The 15,275-nt window shown below is 39.6% G+C and overlaps 1 protein-coding gene across 1 annotated transcript in view; it reads left to right on the top strand.

The window, feature by feature from the left end:
* Window positions 1-11,939, top strand: part of LOC135495088 (somatostatin receptor type 2-like) — a 29,826-nt gene extending 17,887 nt beyond the window's left edge. Inside the window, exon 2 of the mRNA XM_064783506.1 lies at window positions 10,973-11,939. The gene's annotated coding sequence lies outside the window, so the exon portion shown is untranslated. The remainder of the gene's footprint in view (window positions 1-10,972) is intronic.
* The last annotated feature ends 3,336 nt before the right edge of the window (window positions 11,940-15,275 follow it).

The following is a 15,275-nucleotide window of genomic DNA, read 5'->3' as shown; positions in this document are numbered from 1 at the left end:
CCCTTGTTCCCGTAGCATGACTCTCAATTATCAATCCAACACCACAATTCTAAAACACAAATCAGTTTCAGTCGTTTACATGTGTTGCGCTGTGCATTGTAATCATTGATGATGCATTCAATGCACGCCGTACCCATCATGACCATGAGAGCAATCGTGCAATTCAGCTTGACGTAATAACACGAATTGTTCAAAGGAGCTTTACGTGTCGAAACAAATTGTCTTTTCGATCTCGCTTTGATCATTGCAGTAAAAGTCGTCTATGGATTATCTTGAAGGCAGAACACACAAATTGCGCCTCTTATTCAGACACTCAGAAGCTGACTATAAACGCGAAGTCCACGGGTGTTTTATTTGGCTGTTTCAATTTCTTTCTCATTACACCTTAATTGGAATATATTTCCTTTGTTTTATCACCCATGGCGATACGTAAATCAACATGAAAGAACTGAAGTAGCGAGATACGAATGGTGAGAATGAGAGATGATTACTTGTGCTTCCAGTTTTTTGGTGTGATTCTTTGTATTGAGGAAGGAGCATGACAGGTTTGACTGAGATTGTTGATAGAAGTGAATGAGTACAGTAGTTGCAGACTTGGCCATCAGAAGTGACACCCCATGACAGTCGTGTCTGAGACATGTGGCAGCTCGGGAATTCATGAAGTTATAAGTTTCTCCGCTTCCCGCTTCCTTCACCAAAGGATTAAACCGGTGCCTAAAACACATCACACAGCCAATATTATGATGTACAAATCTGTTGCTGATGTGAACAGCTGGATTTACACACGTCGTGCGAACGCGTAGGGTTGTCCTCCAAACAGCTCATCTGAAGAAGTGGATCGGGCAATAATGCTTATATATTTACACGAACTGTCTGTCTGATCTGTGTGACATATAATGCATCGACGTAAGCCAGTTGAAACAGGCCTTTAAAACACATGCTGGTATAAGTTAGATAGTTCTCCCATCCTGGGTTCCCTCAACCGGTTGATAATTGCGTCGATTCCTCCGTATTGTATATTGCACGCAGAATTTACACCTGCGCATTGAAGCTTAAAGCTTTGGTTTAAAAACATCCATAATACAATTGTAACTTCCTACTTATGAAATCAATGACACAAGGAACATCCCTTTGAAGTGCACTGCACTTACAACTATTTGCAAGTCAGATAGATTCTATAGTTATTGAGTGATATAACGAATCTAATAATCCGGTTTTTAGACGTTCTCAAACGATAACTTAAACATGGTTAATTGAATTTTTTCAATTTGAACCTCACACCGGGGCTTACCAATTTTTCTAAGATATACAACGCGCGGTAATTATCAAGATTGCTAGCGTTGATTAGTGTTTTTTATTTGACTTCGGATTGCAATTAAAATGAACCTTCTTAACTACTAAAAGCTTGCCAGCGTAATTTGTGTAATAAATCAGTCGGTTATTGAAACTGACAGGGTTAGTAGAGAACTCATCAAACCTTCATTACAGTAACGAAAAATCGGTATAGAATTAGTAGCTGACAGGAGTGTATAGTACGACAATTTGATTGCAATAAAACTTAAAACGGATCTCGAGTTCCATCCTTGAGGCAAGTTAAATGCATTTCAATTCACTGCCTGATCTTCTCTCTGTTAGCCAGTGAGTAAGCTAGGTTTCTGTACTCCTTTAACGAGGTTAGTATTACTACCACTTTCCTGGAGCTAAATGGCTGAGAACATTCCGATATGTAACATAACATGCTGTAGGGGACAGATTTCATCTAAAACAATCGTTATTTCAAAAGGGCTGTGATATGAATCTTTGTTGAGGAGTCAAAAGAAGCATGTGAGTGCTGTGAGTGCGTGTGTGTGCACATGTAAGATTCGCATAGTGTGTGAATGATGGTCATGCGTCTAAAGTTTGCTAGGATTCGTCATCATAATTATTATTATTTCTCTGCACTCATCGAAATACAGGTTTTGTGCTTTTGAAAAATCCAACTTTAACGGTTTGTCCTGGCTGAAAAACCCTCAACTGTTTTTTAAAAGCTTGAAAGGTGTGAATACCCTAGTCATGATCGCTCGCAATGTGCAGGTGCGTCCTGTCGGCCTTAATTGTCGGCCTTAATCTGAAATCTTTGAAGTGTTTTTAGTACTACATATAGTATTGAGGCATCCAATCACCGTTTCAACAATTTCACCCTTCCCTATCAGCTGTTAAAATTGATGGACGAACGACCTTTTAATCCATTTACGTGGGCACTGTATTGCATTGTATGCAGCCACCACTGTGACGAAGTCACAGCTTGACCTATCAACCAGTTAGCGTAACTAATGGCAGTTGATTAATAGAACTGGTAATAGGACTAATTCAGCTTCATGGTAATACCATTAGAGCTTACAATTTGCTGCATTAAGATACATAATTTATCATCTCGCTTCGCTACCTCTGTCATCCCTGATTACTGGGAAATCTATTAGAATGTCTGTGGCAATAAATATAATATCCCTCGTGTTTGTGTCATGTGACATTAGAGAACAAGATCAACGTCATTCCTGAATTTACAATTTTTTAGTGATGGAATATTTACTATACGTTGTCCCACAGTTCATATTTTGTAAATGCGTGCTTCTTGTAACAACCTGTAACCATTTTAAACCTTGGTGCTGATTTTGATGGCCAAAAGAGAGAGTAAGAAAAATACACATTTTTATAAGAAGCAGTACATAGCGTGGTTGAGAAATCTATTATACACGCTTCTATCAAATGCCCTTTGTGTTACCAAGAACTTACAAAAATGGCAAAACCAACAAAACTTATGTTAAAAAAATTCCCGATTTATTGTGGTGTGCGCATGCATATACCCTGCCATATTACAACCAAGCCCAACGTAATCGTATGTGTCTAGCCGTATATTACTTTAAAGTATCACAAAGACAGGATGTAATCTCCAGACAGGATATCAATTGGTCTACATCAATGAACTAATCGATATTTAGAAAGTACGCTCTCGCGAGTTGTTGAATGGATTTTTCCTGTTCCATTGATTTGTTGCGGGAACCACATGGTCAGGTAAACAGACTCGAAAACAAATATTGCCATTAATGATAGGATTGGTATTAGATTTGGTCAGTCAATTCCTGGTTCAATTTACATGGTTGACCGAAACGTGTTGCTGAAAGTCATCATGGCCCTCGCGATATTTTGATTGGTTTTTATTGTTCGCTCAACATCTTCAGCCACGTCTCCCTCCACTTCAGCGTACCATGATGCGTTTTGACGGTCAGTTTCCACTGACAATGAGCCTGACTTTTTGTTACTCGACTGTGACAAGGTGATGGTTACTAGTGTACACATGAACTGTACGCATGGCCAGGCATTGATTCAGACGAGGGATGTTCCTCCAATGCGGTGTACCTTTTTTTATACAGAATAGAACCGCAACCTTTTCCCTTGTCTTAATGAGAAGATGTCGCGACTAATAACTATCATTGCTTGTTTGAAGTGTTGGAAAATGGTGATGGATAGAAAAACCGCATCGTCTTTTCATACGCAATACTGATACCACACGATCTTGACTTTACTTATGGGCAAACTAAAGGTAACATAGACAATGCTTTGGTATTCACGAAACCTGTCATTACAAGTTATTCGAAGGGCGTCCAGACATCACTTCCCCCAGTTCAACACCCCCCACATACCGATTAGGCTAAGGAGAGTGCGAAAAAGAATGATAAATAGGCAATATCCGTTGACCAATTGGAATTACACCTGTCGGTCTCTCTAATGTTCAGTTTCGCTTGCGTAGGACAATTTACCATTACGCCACTATAGCAGTTTCTGCCGGATGAATATAATAATTGCCATCACTTTGCCAGTCAACCCAAATATGATGATAGCCAGCATGGCATAGGCACTGACTTGGTGAGTTAACTATAGATATGGAATGATCGTGCGTCTTAACACGAAGGAATAAAAACATATGAACTCGTCACGGACTTTGGAATGAAATTTTAAAGAAAACGTCAGATTAATGTCAGATTGCTTTGTAATCAATTTGAATAGAATTTTGAAACAATTTGGTTGTTGATTTCAAGATCGTAGCGTTTGGCTTGTTCATTTTATGTAAACAAGTTGATTTGCTTGATGTTTGTCTGTTTGATTAACATGTCTCCCCTGCAGCATTTTTGCCGCTTGTGGTCGAAACATTGATTGATAATATCAATAAGACCAGCCTCAGACCGCACATAAAAACACAGCTCTCAGTCAATTAGATGACACGGGGGATCTGACTCTGATAGAAAATTGTGGGGGAGAAGATTAATCAGCACACAGCTCAGCAATAATACGCCTTAGTTTCCCCCCAATGACCCTTTTAATCAAATACAGAAATAACGGAAGTTGTTTTTGTGGCTGCGACCCATGAATTATCAAGGCAAGACCACCAGCCTCACAATCATGGACAGGGGTGATGATTTTGTTGTCAGCGAGGAGAAGGCGGCCTAATAGCACGCCTTGAATTGCTCCTTTGAGAACTATTATCAGATAAAGCTTGTTTGAAAGTGTTTGCGCTTTATGTTGCCATGGGTAACCTTTGGTTTATACGAGTACATAGGCATGTTCCAGGCTCCTTAATGTATCATGACCACCAAAAAGGTAGTGGTAGCCTTGGTTACGGCCATGTTAACTTGAACGAATATACGAAGCAGTGTTGGTCATCAAGAGCCAACCATAGTCGCTAAACTGCACTAGAATTAGTCACCTCATTGCTTCCCCTTATTCATTAGGTAACGATGCAGCATTGTATTCTATTTAACCTTTTAGCAGTGAACAAGACCAACCCTCCAGAAGGTCCTGATTGACACAAGTGACATCGTTATCAGCTTATAACGAATGGACATAGAGAAGCTTCTGGTGTGTAGCTAGTTAGCGAATACTTCAACCTGCCAATCGTAGTATTCGGTTCTACTTTGCTCCCGGTGACGGCATCATGTTATAATCATTAGTTCAGCTTTCCTGACATCTCCTAGTCAAACGCTGTATTTCCACCCCTCGCATCAGCGACGGTGACGGATTTTCAAGTTGCTCATCATAAAACCTCCTGTTGCGCGTTTGAAAGAATATTGATTAACCTTTTTCTTTTCCCTTTTTGAACTTTCACGATGATTGAACGGTTCACTTATCCAGGTTGCGTATGTGTTTTAGCCTGCTTGCCAAAAAGTAGCAAAAGTTGTATCTTTTGTGTCTTTGTTGATTCTGTTCACAACGTTAGCTGGCAGTATCAACGCTGCCCTACGCATTCATATATTGATATAAAGGTGGACGTCAATAGGCTTTGCTATACTCACATTATTGTCGCCCATTACTGTTTACATGGCTAATGACGTTCCTGCTGATGGCAAATGATGCTCACCTCTCAAATCAATGTCTTAATGAAATTTATTGTGTTTTGTTAATCCGCATCAGAAAAAGGTCTTGAGAATTAAAGTTCTCATATTTAAGCGGTCGCATATGAAGGAAAAAAAAGTAATAAATCTACGCGAGCAAAATATTAGTGCCACGTTTGTGTAGTATAGAAGATACAGTAGGAATTAAGTTGGCAAGCTAATAAACCGGTTCTATGCTTACTTTTGGTAATCTGCGACGGTGTTGACACTTGTTCCAGTGATATTTAGCCAGGATAAGGCATTGCTAGGAACGTATACCATGTGATATTGACCGTTGTCATGGTCGTGATGCTGGTATTGTATGCTGGCTGCGTATGTTGTGAGTGCGGTGCGAATGACGGTCAATAGAGTTTAAAGCGGACAAAGGGAATCCTTTATCAATAGTGCACAGTGTTCATATCATGAATGCATCAGTCGAGGGAAACCGTTAAATTTCTTTGACGATAGTTTGGGTGCATCCCACATAACGGGAACGAGTCAAAACATTTCACTGTGTCACTTGGTGCAGTAATAATGTTTGGGAAGCCACGAAGAATACCGTCCAATTATCACGTGATGCCATCGTCTCCAATGTTTGTTTATCTAGCTGGCATGAATAGCCTTGCAAAAATGATTTGATTTTCTTGATAACAGAGTGTGGATTAGATTCTGCCAACACCAGCGACAGGTTCTTGTTTCTTTTATAATGATGCGTATATCTAGTTCACCATATCTCCTAGTTTCCTAAGACAAGCTGGGAGGATAATATGTACAAACGGAGCTTCCATCTGCCAAGAATCATTTCTTCAGCGTATGACCCAAGAATCAGGTCTCGGATCAGGAATAATGAGCTGGCTTCGGTCTCCATACTGAACAAGATCGAATATGTATGATTGCCATCAACATTTTGTATACTGTCAAAACAAGGGACAGCATGTTCTACAAGTTACAGCCTGAGGGCGAGTGGTGTCATTGTTTTTTTGTAGCGTACAATTAATTTGAATACAAGTGGCTGATTCCTCTTGAAACTCTGCTACAATTTTCAAAATGGTTCTCTGTGATGTGAATAAATGGAATATCTATTGGTGAGTCTGTCAGATTTGTGGAAATTGGTAGAGGAATTTCCAATCTGACTAATTCTTTTAAAATGCAGTGAGGTCCTCTCGTCGAGGGGGGGGGGGGGAGGGGGCCAGAGAACAACTAAACGAAACTAAAAAAGAGCTCCTTAAAGATGTGTAAACTGTCCAAAGGCGGCAAGTCCTCCTATAGGGGACAAACTGTTTGGATAATAGTATCTCCTTTGAAACCATATACAAAAAAACCATATACAAAAAAACCATCGTCTATTCTAAGAACTGCAATTTCAACAACACTCAATGGAAGGAATATATCTTCCAAGATGCATGATTTAAGAGCAATTAACTAAGAACGGTCATTTTATTAGTGGTAAATCCCATGACTTTACGAGCTGACACAGTCTCTTCATTTTGCTACCATTTAAGGCATTGCCAATGGTCATTAAAAGTCACTCACCGGTGCTCGTGCATAGAAAGCAAACAAAGTGAATGGTTTCTGTCAACAATTTTTACGAACAGGCGCCGCAACATTTGCAAAGGGAAATGAATTGTCTCACTCTAGAACCGCAAAACACTTTGGAATGTCGAAATTGTGTTGATGGCTTTCAAAGTATCCGAAAGCAAAGAAAGCAAGGGTCGTGTTGCTTTCTTCGTTCAGTTAGCCCGTATTCCGCCCCACCAATAGGCATTAATTGCATGTCTGGAGCTCGGTTAGAGATCTGAGTATGCGTGCATTCTTTTTTTAACTATTTACGCTGTGATCAGTCACGTGTTAATGAATCAATGTAAGGTCTTTCTCTGAACAGCTTAGCCATGTGTTCAAAAGTTAATTAGTTTGGTCATGAATTATGAACAAAATATCGAATATCGGGCATGCACTTCAAATACGAATAGACATGAGACCAGATAAGGCTCAAACGTGTTGCTTTGGGCCGTGATACGATCTATCATTGTTTTACTTTATATTAGATTCTTTACTCTTAGCGTGGGTATCAGTGTTTGAACATATAGCCATGGTGATGTTTGATGGATACCAAGTGAGTGAAGGGATTAGTATATTGTGTGACCATGCTGCTTTATCGATTTTACAATGTAGTATTAGCGTACCAAAGTTTCATGTTATGAACAATTTAAGTACCTTGCGAGCATTTTATTTCATTATGAAACGGTGCTGTTTTGACATTGACAACAACTCGTCCATCCACGATTGAAATATCGTGCCACAAAACGCCCTAAAATTATCACAAACATATAGATGTGTACACTTGATAGGAAAGACCGTTTCGGTTCGAAGCTTAAGTTGAAATTGTTTCCTCCAGATGCTGCTGTGGCGAGGTATCAAAGCAAATAACAACAAGAATACTACAACCATGCTAATCTGAAAAGAAAAGGTCCCTTTCTAAAGCAATGCCTCGTTGATTATTGCGACCAAGTAAGAGTTAGCAAAAACTGTCTTCTCTATTACAGGTTCGAACCTATAGAGACAAACAGCACACTTAATGTTCAATGGATGAGTTATTTTCTTGTATTTCTTGTATTTTCCTTTACGTTTGCAAAACATGTCGATTGCGGTGAAAAAGGCAATTTGTGGCCGTTCATCTAAGTAAGCTTACCAAAAACTGTCTTCCCTATTACAGGTTCGAATCTGTAGAGACAAACAGCACACTTAATGTTCAATGGATGAGTTATTTTCTTGTATTTCTTGTATTTTCCTTTAAGCGTGCAAAACATGACGATTGCGGTGAAAAAGGCAATTTATGGCCGTTCATCTAAGTAAGCTTACCAAAATGTGGCTGATTCTCCAAAGTCGTTAATAATGCATTCGTTTGGTTCAATGGTCTTCTTATAAGGCACCAAGCAAACGTGATCCACGCACCAAAATCGAGCAAAAAACCTCAAACCGAGTAATTGACAAAAAGCGTCACGCTGTGAATAGTGGGAGTTGTATTTTTGAGAAGGAAGTCTAAAGCTGACAAAAATTGATGCTGCATCCTTCTTGGACTAACGAAAGAGTAAGACAGAGAACTCTAAACGTGTGGTGGGATCTGTTAGGAGAATGTGTTTGAATGAGTGGATCTGAGGACATGAGTCTGTATATGAGTGAATGGTGTTGGTCCAGGATGTCGGATTCAGGTCAGGACCAGATGGCAACTGGACCACATAGAGCACTGGTCCCGCTGCATGATTCGACGCTTCCACTCTGACAAGAGGTACGTGATGTGCGCCCAGTGTCTGGTATAAACGTATGTGTAGGTTCGGTGAAGTCTTCCTACGGCAACAGTCTGGCACAAATGTGCACTTTAACAGTAAGAGTTCGGTCTACTTCAAGAACATTTAAGTTTCTGATAGTTAAGCTAAAAGCCTTTTCAAACGGAAACTGCATCTTTCGAGCCGCATCGTGTCTGCTTTGAATGGCAATAAGAGAAAAAATCCGATGGATGTTTACAATGCGCCTGCAATATTCGGTAATTGCTAACGATTGATATTTGTCACGAGATCAATTCTTAATCTCAATGATGAAGCACAGTCTATCAACGCAAATATTAGCGTAATCAAGTGCCGATCCACTTGTGGTTGACTTCCAACCATAAAAGCAGGACCGTGTAGTAATTAGCGAATCTGGCACCCTCTTGAACTAGTCTGATGACTCTAGCCTATCCTCGTGGAAACTTGATATCGATGTGCCGTTCGCGATGTTTAATTATGGGTAACAAACTCAAAACAATTCTGGTGATGATATAGTATAATCAGGGCGGCTATATAATTATTGACATTGTCGGGGTGCAAGGCAAGAAATGACCTCAGCTGCTAAATAAGGAACATCTATCCTGATATTTTCAACTGTGAAATTAATGTCCGTATATTCCCATCCGGGAGGGGAACTTGGGTTTTGTGATACGGCCCTTTTTGGTAAACTATTCTAAGTCACTTTTTTCAAGGTTGTCCAAACTAATGCATTTCCGTTCAGTGATTTCCCTGAGATATGCATTGTATATCCTCTTTCTAAACACACCTTTTCATCACAAAAAATGCTGATTCATGTAATTCAGTAAGAAACCCAATCACCACTTTGCCAAGTGGAGGAAACGTCAGAATATATTGGCAATCGCACACTTTTGATAGTCAACCTTTAATATCAAATTGACTCGAGCAAATAAACCAGCAGTTGTTCACCATCCACCATCGCAAGTTTTTTTTCTTCATAACCGTTGAAATGATTTGGTATATCCACACATTCATCTCTGCAACTAGCATCAGCGTAAACATGGTCAATGCTATTATTTGAATGCAACAATTTCCCGTCGGCCTGGTAAACCCACTCGTAACCAAAATGACACGCCCAGCTGTACAATAAATTTGATCAGGATATGGCTCTTGGCGAATAGATTTCGTCTTATTAATCATGTAAGGTCAACTACCGGGATCAATTTGAAGATTACCAATCGCGGAAGTGGCCTCGATGGGCTACTCCATTCCGTGTAGTAGCGATGTAGAAGTCGAAGATGTCCCCCTGTTAAAAGTATCTGGGTCTATTGTACTTTGGCAGATTGTAGTTTATGGTTTTATAGAGAACATGACTGTCAATGCCTCAGAAGTTAAATTATTGAGTGTATTATTGTGGTTGATTAGCATTTCAGCACATATCACGAGCAGCGGCAAGGTAGAATGACATTAAGAATCACCATAGATGTTCTCAACGGCTTCATGCCTCGCATGCTTCTTAGCAGATTCGAAAAATAAGAACATTGTACAGTTTGCGTTGTTCCGTATCTGACGCGTTGTTCTTTGTGCTCCCGTGCAAATCGACCACTATAAATCGAGCTATGTAGAATGTTTACGGATGCATTTGATTTCATAAGTTAATAATTCATTCAGCAAATCATTAGCAAATTGATCAGGCGGTCTAAGAGCGTTCAAATAGATTTTAGAACGGAATAAGATCCATGGCAAACAACTTTCCAAGAAACCCGTTGCCAGTTTTCTTATCGAACGCCGGTAAAGCTATCAGCGGGACCCCGTGTTCAAAAAGTGTTTGCTCAGTATCATGAAGATAATCGTCCTGATCCAGTTAAAAGACATGGCATTAAGTTATAGTCACTGTCGAGCTAGCGATTCTTTTTTAACAAAGATCTGATCGATATCATTCCCAATATGTTTACTATCCAACTACGACAGGACAACTGTTATTTACCACAATTAATTTGCTTGACGAAACCTTGCCAGTTTTCTTTCAACCATATTGTAGCTTTTGTAATGGCATTAACAATTGAACCGAATTGGTCTCATTATATTTTCAATTTCACATTTTAATTATTGTTATCATGAAAATGAATGATTTCGTCATCATCGCATGGAATTCTGAACGAAATTGGAGTTGCTGTACGATTTCGTGCTGCTTATCTTTTTTACAAGTACATTTTAGTGCAAATTTAATGCGGTTCCTCTTTGCAGTTGAGTGGTTATTCCATTATTTTATCGTTTGAGTAACAGGTTACCTATGGTGAGAATGCACCCAAAGGATACGGAGTGCTCATCTAGGGACTAAAAGCTAATATGGAATTATGTCCCTGTTGCCTTGGTGATAATCAACGCTAAATGCTGTTATCTAGAGAGTATGGAGCGGAAATGATCACAAGTCACGACGATGAGATTAGCTGAAAATGTTCGAGGCAGAAGGAAATTGAATTTAAAGGAGTATAAACTAATTGAGAGTAAAATAACGTTATACGATCAAAAACGAACTATTTATCCGACACGTTCCAGGTTCCCGGTTTTAACCAATAAAAGCCTCGGTGATGGCCCCGGCTCCATTAATGGACGGGGAAAAACGCAACAATGAGCCTTACAGGATTCTACTGGCGTATCACATTAGTATCTTGTCGCCATGACCACTCATGCACTTATTTGAGGATGTGTCAACTCCAGCGGGAACGGCAACAAGAAAGCATTGGGCATTTGTCCCTCTCAATTAGAACTGGCGAAATGTACCAGAGAGTGGGTCTCTGTCCTTGAATAATACCCATTACATCCCTCACTTGATGACATGTATGTGGCAAGCAGAAGAAGGTTTTTCAAATAACGATGTTCACGCAGTTATGCTGCGGGTGTAATCACGCTGGTCAACCGTATGAGTAGCCTATATCTAAATGACATTTTCTTAGTCAAAATGTTTCGAAATTGGCAAGCGTTGCCTTATTACTGTGTGAATGAGTACATTGATGCTGTCCGAGTACATTGATGCTGTCTATGTATATAATCATTGTGCACGTATGATGCTGTTGCCTCTTTTCATAAATGAGTTACTCGGCTCTGGTTTGAACATTTCTATACTCAGTTTAAGGTACTGAGAGTTGTATGTCGATGTAGTTAAGGAATATATATTTGTGTTGTTGTTAAGCATGAAAATATCATTAGAAATAAATTGTATAGGATTCGTTAAGTAAGGATCTTGTTCTAATATTGTTTTTTCTTAGTACTTGGCGTGCTTGGCGCTACAGCCATGTATGTGCGAAACCATGTATCCCCCTATACATTTTGACATGGACTTGATACAAAAAAACAACTTTTGTCAAGTCATGTCATAATAGAGCTTTAGGTATTTCTATCACTTTAGAGCCAAATCACATGATACCATCATTAGCCTGCTAGAACTGTTCACCGATCCTTCTTTGTCGGACCCACTACAATTGTTTATGCCAGCTGTTTTTTTCGCTTTCCCCATTGACGGCCCAACATGAGTTTGCCAAACTGACCTCAGCACCTGTGCTGAACTAAAAATCATATCTCGGAGCTTCTGGACAATCAAAACATACGGAGGAGGCCTTTCCCCCTCCTCTTAACATGTCGCTCATTTCTAACGACCTCTCCAAACTGTGTGACAGTGATCAGCCTCCCCATACATCTATTGAACCTGGACAAAACGCTCTTATACGGGCCTGTAAACGCAGACTGCTAACGGTAATGTACAAAGATTCGTATACAGAAATCGACGCACGGAAAAAACAATAGTTCCGTCGACAGGAAATTTCTTTTACCACCCTTCATTGCTCTGATCATTTTTGTCCAGTCTCGAAAACGTGACTATTTAACCCAAGACCCCGGTGATATTGATTTCTATCCGGCTAAGAAACCTTTTAAGTGCTGGTGATGGGTAAAGGAAGGCACGCTTCTAGAGTATCAACACGTCCCTGTCTTTCGTGATCGTGGCAGTAGATGGACTATTATTCTTGAATTTCTAACTGTACCCGGGCTTATCCATCCATACCAAAAATTTGCAATCTAAGACGTGCCGCTGCTGAATGCCAAATTTAATCTGGGTAGACAACCATTCAGTAGAAACATGTCTAGGAAACGTACGACAAGAATAGTTTTCTTTCCAATAGTTTGACATTCGGATGTTCAATATTTCAAGAAAGTGTCGCGAATGCAGCCTGATACTTATGATATGATAAATGTAGGTTGTGTTCAGCTTGCGCTCAACAGAAAATGAACGGAGGGTATGATGATTGTGACTGGGGCTGTCAGCATGATTTTACGACATTACAACATATTATAAGCAAAGGTAACATAATGAGGTATAAAGTCCTCATATTCGCCTCGAGAGTAAACAGTGACACTAAACCTTTTCTGGAAATCACTTCACTTCATCTCTTCTCTTCTCCTTCATGTAGACATGAGAGAGTTGCAAGCGAAAATATATTTTCATCTAAAGCACAAATAGTGACTTTTACGTCGAGAAACTCCAAGCACCTTTCCCACTCCTCTCGCTTTGATCACATTTGAGATTCTTAAGGTAATGTCAACATGCCTGATTATCTGTTTCCGCCAAAATTGTGATGACAACGTATGTTACAGCGTAACCTTTCACCATGTCAAACGTAAGCTTTGATATCGACAGCCTAACGTGTGGATGCGATTTGCCCTGTTGATCCTGCTACCAGCACGATTTATCGTTATGCAGCATTTCTCCTTCATTCGGATCAAACAATTGTTAAGAAAAACTTGAGAGCTGAATTATCATCCCGCATCGCGCAGTGTCTTTGAACGTGTTTTATACCATTCTGCGTGTGAACAAGATGCATTAATCAACAACAAAGCAATGTGATGACTTAGAGGCGCGTGTCAAATGTTTTGACTTGCTCGTCTTTAACTGTAAATTTATTAATATCATAGTACTAAAATAATGTAATGTAATATAAAACCGATCAAACATGTTTAAAGCAGTTTGCATTGAAAGGAAAAGCCAATCAAAATAATTACTAAAACGGTGCGTTCTGGATGCCAGGGAGAGGCTGCAACCTTGACAATTTCTGTCTAGGGGCAATGCAATGGAATTCTGTTTCATCATCATTTCCCTTGAGATGGTTACGTGTAAGCCTCTCCCTGACCTCCCTGACTTGTTTCCACTTTGGAAATAGCAAGACGTCGACCCTCTGGTGTGACACCGAACTTCTCGTTCATTGAACACCGTCAGTTTCTATACAAAACATTGGTGTCTCACAAGTAAAGTATATTGATTGATTTTAATTGCAATATTCTTAATCTTTAACTTGAACAGTGAATGCACAATAGTGAGAGAAATTCCTTGTAATTTCGTATTCAAATAATAACTCCAAATCAACTACATGATGTACTTTAAATTCGATGAAATGAAATTGCAATTCATTCATGGAGTACGCGCATATTTCATGGTCTGAAATTACATTGCGATGCATCTTAATTGCATTTAAGAACTTTGTCAACTTTGTTAACTATTATCAATATCGTCAATTATAAAACATTCATTCTCATTAGGTGAATTCCGCTTTTGAAGGAAACGCACTTCTAATTTATGAAGATAGATTTCATGCCTTGCGGTAACCGTGTTAATCAAGAAATATCCTGGACTGCAGCTGCCGGAAAGAGCCAATTGTAGGTGTGTTGTTTGTGCTTTTATGTGACTTAAGGGGTATTAGCACACGGGGAAAACGATCCATTGTGTACGATTCTGATGATTCAGCTCAGCAATGAAATACGTATCACTATAGTCTATGCCAGGAAAATGGTGATTACGAAAGCATGCCTTTGTGTTCCCCAGTTACTTTTTATCGTATCTCCGGAACAGAAGCTAAATTGTTACTTAACTGTCTGTTAATGGAAAGCGCTTTCAATCCCATTGGAGGATGGTTGCCGTTTGGCGGTAACAACTCCTAAAGAAAAAAATCGTTAATACTAATGACATTTCGTGTATGCCAAATGATGTTGTTGTCTTATCGTCCTTTTCCGTGCCAAGGCCACAAACAGCATGAATGCATTGGATAAAATCTTGCTGTTTCTCTAGTTACTCCAGTTACTTCAAAAATCGCTCTGAGCTAATTGCGAAGAAGACCTCCAACTCGCACACCTTTAACGGAAATGATCCATCTTGATCTCCTATTCGTGATTTGGAAATCACGTTGGCTTTACATGCACTTTCATAAATGAGCACTGGTAATAGAACACGATGTAGAAAATGGTTTCAGAGTATTTCAGTTCTTGTTCGATCGCGTTTGCACTGGCCCTCCTCAGTTTATAGCAGTCCATTGTAGGCAGAAAGGTACCCATTTGTATCTAGATTGACAGATTTCAGAAACGTTCACTGCTTCATATTCTGGCCCTGATCAGTAGTTGATCACCACTTGCACCCTATAAATTCGTAAACCCGTTATTTATGTGCCTGATTGATGTCTAATGCCTGACATTTATTTCAGAGACGGGCGTCGGATTTAGAATGTCCCCGGAGATGAAGCTGATCAGATCGGTCATAGGGAGTTAC

The sequence above is a fragment of the Lineus longissimus genome, chromosome 1, assembly GCF_910592395.1.
Source record: "Lineus longissimus chromosome 1, tnLinLong1.2, whole genome shotgun sequence".
NCBI lineage: Eukaryota > Metazoa > Nemertea > Pilidiophora > Heteronemertea > Lineidae > Lineus > Lineus longissimus.
This window is presented reverse-complemented; position numbering and strand designations above follow the sequence as displayed.